A 7,663-nucleotide genomic window follows, 5' to 3' on the forward strand; every position below is an offset into this window, starting at 1 on the left:
CTTGGAGGCGTGACATGACCAGGATCAAGCCACCAATCATATTGAACATGTAAGTAAGTAGTAAAAGTTATTCATCAATACGAAAGGTGTTTTCGAAACCAAACATAATCAAGTGTAGCGGAAGCATTAATGTAAAAACCCAAACATAGTTTCAAGTTGATATGTAATAAAAGTGTTTAACATAATATCCACAATCCGTTCCCACAACGATTGCGCCTCCCGTGCAAGCTCCATGTATACCTACGGTCCTGCAAGGCATGTAACAGAGAGTCAACAACTAGTTGAGCGAGTTCACAGTGGTTTGTTCAGTTATAGTAATCGTATTGTAAATCGTATGTTCGTTTAGTAATCCATGTATCGTATGCATTTGTATCGCAGCCCTCTAGGCGTGTGTGCGAAGATTAGTGGGAATTTCCCAAGTATTCTAGACTAGGTATATTTGTATCGTAGCCCACCCGACATGTGTGCGAAGTTCAGTGTACTGTTCGCAGCCATTCCAGGCATGTGTGCGAAGTTTAGTTCTATTATCGCAACCAAAACCTAGCGTGTGTGCGAAGAGAAGTATATGTATCACTAGTCTAGCAGTATATTATCAATAACCCTCCTCTCCCGAGGACAATATCACTAAGTTCCATTAACTAGATAAGTACAAGTAAATCGTTCTATCCCATTCCCAACCCCAGGAATCCCATGCCTTGGTAAGAGTGTGAACTCACCTTGGTTTGCTCGGCAGATACACAGAAGGGTCAAGTTTAGCGGCTAGTTGTCAACCACGTCCTAACATGGTTACCGTACAAGTCAGGTTTTGGTTTCGTGAAAAGCACATAAGTTTCACACAAGTTAACATGTTACGAGCACGTAGAGATCATGGCAACACTTTAACAGTCAAGTAATACATCAAGAAGCCCAAATAATAACGGCCCAACCTATTGTGCGATCCGCATACTTGTGCGGTCCACAATGGGTTGTTCGATCCACAAAGCCCGGCCCAATTAAATAACATATACACCCAGCCCAACAATTAGCATAGCAGTCCTAACATGTATCGGCCCAAATAGACAACACAAGTCTTGTGCGATCCGATTTGGGTTGTGCGACCGGGTTTGGGCTTTGAGGCCCAACAGTTAGACAAACATCATCACTTGTGCGATCCAGTAAACCTTGTGCGACTGTGGGTGCCTTGTGCGACTGGACTCCTTGTGCGACCAGGAATCTTGTGCGAGTGGGCCTCTTGTGCGATTAAGAGGTCTTGTGCGATTGGTTTACACATCCGAATTTCATGCAATCAGTTACAAATTTCCTTAATTCACGAAATTAGTTACATTGTTTCCAATTTAACATTTGTCAATTAACAAGTTTCCAGCTATTTGTTTAACATAGAATCGATCAAACCGGGCATATTCAAATGAATTCTCATGAACCCTAGATAATCAATAATCATGAACAATAATTCAAAACACCTAAACATACTCATCTAAAGGTTTCAATCATCTCATGATACTTCAATCTCGACTATATAACAATCCGGTTTCATGCAGCCGATTAACAAGCATTCGAATCTAGTTCTATAGTGTGAAATCCGATTAACATGTACAAATTTCTAATACACAGTAACAAGCCGATTTCATGAACACTAAGATCAAACCATTCGGATAAAACACATACATATATAACCGATCACATATCAACAACATAACGATACATCACCCGAACAAAACACATAACATGAAACACTAACCGGTTAGAGAAGGAACAAGGTTTGATCCGAACAAGGAAGGATCTTCGATGGAGAGGATGTTGTTGCCGTCGGCTATGAGAGGAGAGGGGAAGAGAATAGGGTTTGTGTGTAAAGTGTTTTTGGTAAAGTGTGAGATGGTTACAAACACCCTAAGTGTTAATCGAACAATGGGGATGGGCCGAACCCAAACTTGGGCTGCCCATTCGGTTCAAGAGTGTAGTCCAAATGACTTGTGCGATCGGTCCAATGGACTTGTGCGATCGGGTCCAAATACGTAATAACACATAATATAACATACATTCATTAATCGTAATAGTTCACATAATCACATAGCGTTACACAAAGATAGGTTCGAAATACGAGTTGTCACATTATCCCCAACTTAAAAGAAATTTCGTCCCGAAATTTGGTACGTACTCACTGAGGAAGCTAGTTAAGTTGCATGGTTTTCCTGGGGTGTCACATCCTCCCCCCCTTGATCTGGAATTTCGTCCCGAAATTCCGTGGTAGCTTCAACCTCAGTAGTGGTTGTACTGTTCGCGAATAACTGGGGATGCTTTTCTTTCATTTGATCTTCTCGTTCCCAGGTGAACTCTGGGCCACGACGGGAGTTCCAACGAACTCGAACAGGAGGGATTCTCGTGTTCTTGAGGACCTTAACATCCCGGTCCGTGATTTCAACTGGTTCCTCGATGAAATGTAATTGTTCGTCGATCGTGAGCTCCTTCAAAGGAACTATGAGGGTCTCGTCTGACAGACACTTCTTCAGATTCGACACTTGAAAGACGTTGTGAACTGCACCGAGTTCTACTGGTAGGTTCATTCTGTAGGCTACTTTGCCTATTCTTTCTATGACTTCGAACGGTCCGACATACCGCGGATTGAGTTTGCCTCGTTTGCCAAAACGAACCACACCCTTCCAGGGTGAGACTTTGAGTAGCACTCGATCCCCAACTTGGAACTCGAGTGGTTTCCTGCGCTTATCAGCGTAACTTTTCTGACGGTCACGAGCTGCCGCCATGCGTTGCCGTATCTGTGCAATGCGTTCAGTAGCATCAACTACCATTTCTGGTCCTGTGATTTAACTATCCCCCACCTCTGCCCAACAGAGAGGTGACCGGCATTTACGTCCATACAATGCCTCGAATGGAGCGGCTTGAATGCTGGTATGGTAGCTGTTATTGTACGAAAACTCCACTAAAGGGAGATGCTTTTCCCAGCTATTGTCGAAATCGATGACACATGCCCGAAGCATGTCTTCTAGGGTTTGAATCGTGCGCTCAGACTGCCCATCCGTCTGAGGGTGATAAGTTGTGCTCATGTCTAATGGAGAGCCAAAAGATTTGTGCATTGCTTGCCACAGTTCTGAAGTAAATCGTGCATCGCGATCCGAAATGATAGAGATGGGCACCCCGTGCCTCGAGACTACTTTCTTCAAGTAAATGTCTGCTAATGTGGAGAACTTGTCTGTTTCTTTGATTGCCAAGAAATGAGCAGACTTGGTGAGTCGATCCACGATCACCCAAATAGTATCGTTCCCACGCTGGGATCTAGGCAGGCCAGTAATGAAATCCATGGAAATTTCCTCCCATTTCCACTGTGGTATCTTGGGTTGCTGAAGTAGGCCTGATGGTTTCTGGTATTCCGACTTGACTCTCGCGCAAGTCAAACACTTACCGACGTAAGTTGCAATGTGGGCCTTCATGCTGGGCCACCAATACGTTGTTCTGATATCGTGGTACATTTTATCCGAGCCAGGATGTACCGAGTAGCGAGACTTGTGTGCTTCATCCATCACAAGTTCTCGTAAACCGCCATATAGTGGGACCCAAATACGCCCCGTTACATAATATGCACTGTCTTCCTTCTGTTCTAAGACCGATATATCTTCTTTGTTGACCAACTCAACATCTTCTTTGGTTTCTAGAAGAGTATAATACTAGTTAGATCATGAAACAAAGATCTAATGTCTGGTTGATCATAGATGAGGTGTGGCTAAACCATCATGTGATCTTTGAATGAAAAATAAGAGATGGATACCAATGTCTAACTAAAATTTTATTTGAACAAAAGAAAAAAAAACTACATAGAAATAGAAATGGTCCACAAGAAACTGATGGCGACCTATCTTGGCCCCGAGAGAAGAGATGCAGACATTTGTGTGAAATATTTCCCGTCTCCATCTTCTGTTTCCTGAATTATTGGATCTATGAAGTTGTAATCCAATTTCGATTCGACATACATTCCTCCTTCTAACACCTTAATCACCTTAACCACCGATGACATTGAAGGCCTTCTCTTAAAATTTGTTTGTAAACACCATGCAGTCCTTTTCATCATCTCCACCACTTCTGTACTATGTATGATAGAGACCGATTCGAGATGGTCAATCTCCCAAGATAGATAACCCTTAGAGGGGGTCAAGCTCCAAGAACACAAGATAAAGAAAAGACTATTTTTTTCTTCAATTTTTTGCTATCCTTCATTGATAAACTTGCAATGCCTTTTATAGGCTACATAAGGGAATAACTATTAATAAGAACATGACTACCATTACTCTAGAGGTTTATAAAATAACTAAATAAAAAGTTGCATTAAAGGATGATGCATGGCAACGTGTAAAGATTGTGGGTAAAGTGGTGTATCTGTAGGTTGACTAGACTTTGGCACGTATCAGTACTTGACGTTTTTAAGTGTTATAAAATGTTGATTTTGTCTAGAATTACATGTTAGAGGAGTGATTTCAGTGCAACCCAATTCGGGGTGTCTATCATTTACTGGTCTAAAGTATTCTCTTATGGAACAACTACATTGGAGAAAAATGCTCGGATAGTCTCTGTGGTTTGCTCCATTTTCACCTTAGTCCCTAATTTTCTAAAATTACAGCTATAGTCCCTAACTTTTGCAATTTCGTTCCCGGATAGTCCCTAAAGCGAACGGGGGTTAGTTTTTGGTGTTAAGTGGGTGTGAAATGACTAAAATATCCTTTATATTAAGAAAATAATAAATAAAACATCAAGTGGGACCTACCCACCACTCACCCAACTTCAACGTATTAAATAAAAAAATAAATTGTGGGACCTACACATATATAAAAGACATAACCATCACCCCACCCCCCACACGCTCATCTTCAAGTTTCAACCTCTTCCACCTCTGCGAAGAATTCCGGTCACCACCACCGGCCACCGCTTCCGACCACCAACGCCGAGTCTCGTCGGAGATGATGGTGGGGTGATGGTGCGATGGTGGTCTGTAAAGATGAAGGGTTTAACCCAGCCACACTACCGGCGCCGACAACACCAAACCACTCCACCGATTTGCTTTTCCGGCAAAACCAAATTTGCAGGTCCTATTTGCGTACCAGAGCCCACCGGCGAAATGTTCTCCGATTGATAACATCATCGGTGATTTAAGAGCTTTAAAAGAGATTAAACGGGGCCGAGTTAGGTTGTAAAACAATTTTATGGTCAATTCCAAACCATTTCAATCATCACTTAGATGTTAAACAAGTCATTTGTTGTCGAAATCTATAATAAAATATAAGTTTTTTTTTTTAATTTCTGTAGTTTAAAGTTCATTGGTAAAATCAGGGAAGAACTATGTGTGTGTGACTGATGCAATTTGTTTTACAAAATTGTCAGTCTTCTGTTGTTAATGGGGATGTTACCATTGGCTCAAATTCTAGCAATGTTAATTTGCACTGGCTGATGGAAGAGACGCGTGAGTTGAAGGAGAGAATAAGGGATATTAGGCGTTCTGCTAAAGGATTTAGAATCTTACAGAATCGTTGCAAAGTACTTGAAGTTCAGATGATTACAAATCTTATAATCTGGGAGAAACTACAACTCCTACAACCAGTGAGGATTGCATTCACTATAAATGGAAATTTGTGACTTACTAAATTTGCAAGTCTTGTGTATCAGAGCCCACGGGTTGGTGGTCGGAAGCGGTGGCCGGTGGTGGTGACCGGAATTTTTCGCGGAGGTGGAAGTGGAAGAGGTTGAATGCCCAGATAGTCCCTGTGGTTTGCCCTTCTTAAGGAAAGGGTATTTTTGTCATTTCACATTCTCTTAGCTGAGAAAACTAACTAATGTTAGGCACAGGGACTATACGGGAACGAAAATTGAAAAGTTGAGGACTATAGCTGTAATTTTAGAAAGTTAGGGACTAAAGATGAAAGAATAGCAAACCACAGGGACCATCCGGGCATTTAACTCACTACATTGTTTATGAAGTGAGCAAATGGAATTTCTTCCACAAACCAATGGATAATCACACTTATCAAGAATACTTTCAGTAAGATCGATTACCGTTTTCAGTACATCAGATTGCCATTCATACACTTCCAAATGACCATTTCGCCTCAATTTCATATATTGAGTTGATTATGCTTTGAGGTATGCCTATCACACCATCAGGAATATCACCTGGCTCAGAAGAATCTATGAAGAATTCCAAACTCCCATTCAATAAACTCATGTATCTTCTTCCCTTATTTGTATCGTTGCGATTGACCAACCAACTGCAATAGGCTTGAGGTGGGTTTGATTCAACATAAGCAAACAAACCTTTATCCGTTACTTGAAGAGAATACATACCTTCCTGATCATTGGTTAAAGAAATACTAGATTTCAGTTTTTCACCTATAAACATCTTTTTGCCAGGTAACAAAGAGGTTGTTGGGTGATCAAAAGATTGCCAAACTACCCAGTTCTGGTCATCGAACAACACCAGATTTCCGGTATTAGTTAGGTTCATGCCGACAACTGATTTTCCTGCTGGTGGTCCAAACTATGCTTCCATCTACATCTTGTAGGACCAAATCTCCAGTTGCAGTGAAATTCAGTATCGCGTTATCCCTGATTGGATTGTCTTTGTTGGCTGACCAAACCACTCTATATAGCCCATGGGATTTTGTTATAGGACACAAGATCATGGTAAAGAAGTAAGATGTACAATCTCCTTCACAGTGAAAGCAACAGGTGAATTGAGCTCCATTGGCTTCTCTAAGGAGCATGGGTTGGTCAGAAGAGTAGTTGGTGGTCCTTGTAGTAGAAAGATTTGTTGTACGATATGATTCAGTAGTGGGTGAGTAGCAAGATAACATGAGAATTAGAAAAAAAAAAAAAAAGGTAAAGAAAAAACTGGAAATCAATGATGCTCTCAATCATGACTGATAAACACTGAAGAACCTATGGAGAATGCATCATTTAAATACCCAAAATCTATTAACAATTCTTCAACAAGTCAAGTCAAATAGTCAATGTTGGGCCGACCACTAGTTGAGCCAGAACTTTGTAATCATGAAAGTTTTCTTAGCAATGGAGATATAGCTTAATTGGATATTGCAAATTCATTTTTAAATGTAATCAGATATTGCAAATGAGATATAGCTTAATTCGCATTAGAAGGGAAGTGAATATTTGGGTTTGAGCTAGGCCATAGATCTTAAGTTTGAATCCGGTCCCAATCAGGTTTTATCGCAGTGGGTCTTCAGGCATTGGGTTTTCTCCGGAACTGGAAATGGTGGATTTGGGCTACCCAGCGTTGTGTGTGGTCTTGAGCGCATGAGGTCGCCTTTTGCCAATGGGTTACCCCGAGTAGCCGAGCTTTTATTTCGTTGGTCGTTTAAAAAATATAATTAGATATTAATTATAGTCTAAAATAAAATTAGATCATTTAAAATAAGGATAAACTGGACTGGTGATTCTAAGAAAACAGAAAGCAACAGATTAATGATTCACAAACCCCATTTCAATAGTAATTGGTCTCGCAGTGCTTATAAAACCGTACCCATAATTAAATTGTTCTTGCTACAAACTCACTAGTCGGACCAATTCTTAAAATCCGGTTGAGCGGCAAAGTTCATTTTTACTTTTTGTGAGACTTAAACCCATGACCTCCCCAATTTAGGTACTCCTA

This window comes from Helianthus annuus, chromosome 13, assembly GCF_002127325.2.
Source record: "Helianthus annuus cultivar XRQ/B chromosome 13, HanXRQr2.0-SUNRISE, whole genome shotgun sequence".
NCBI lineage: Eukaryota > Viridiplantae > Streptophyta > Magnoliopsida > Asterales > Asteraceae > Helianthus > Helianthus annuus.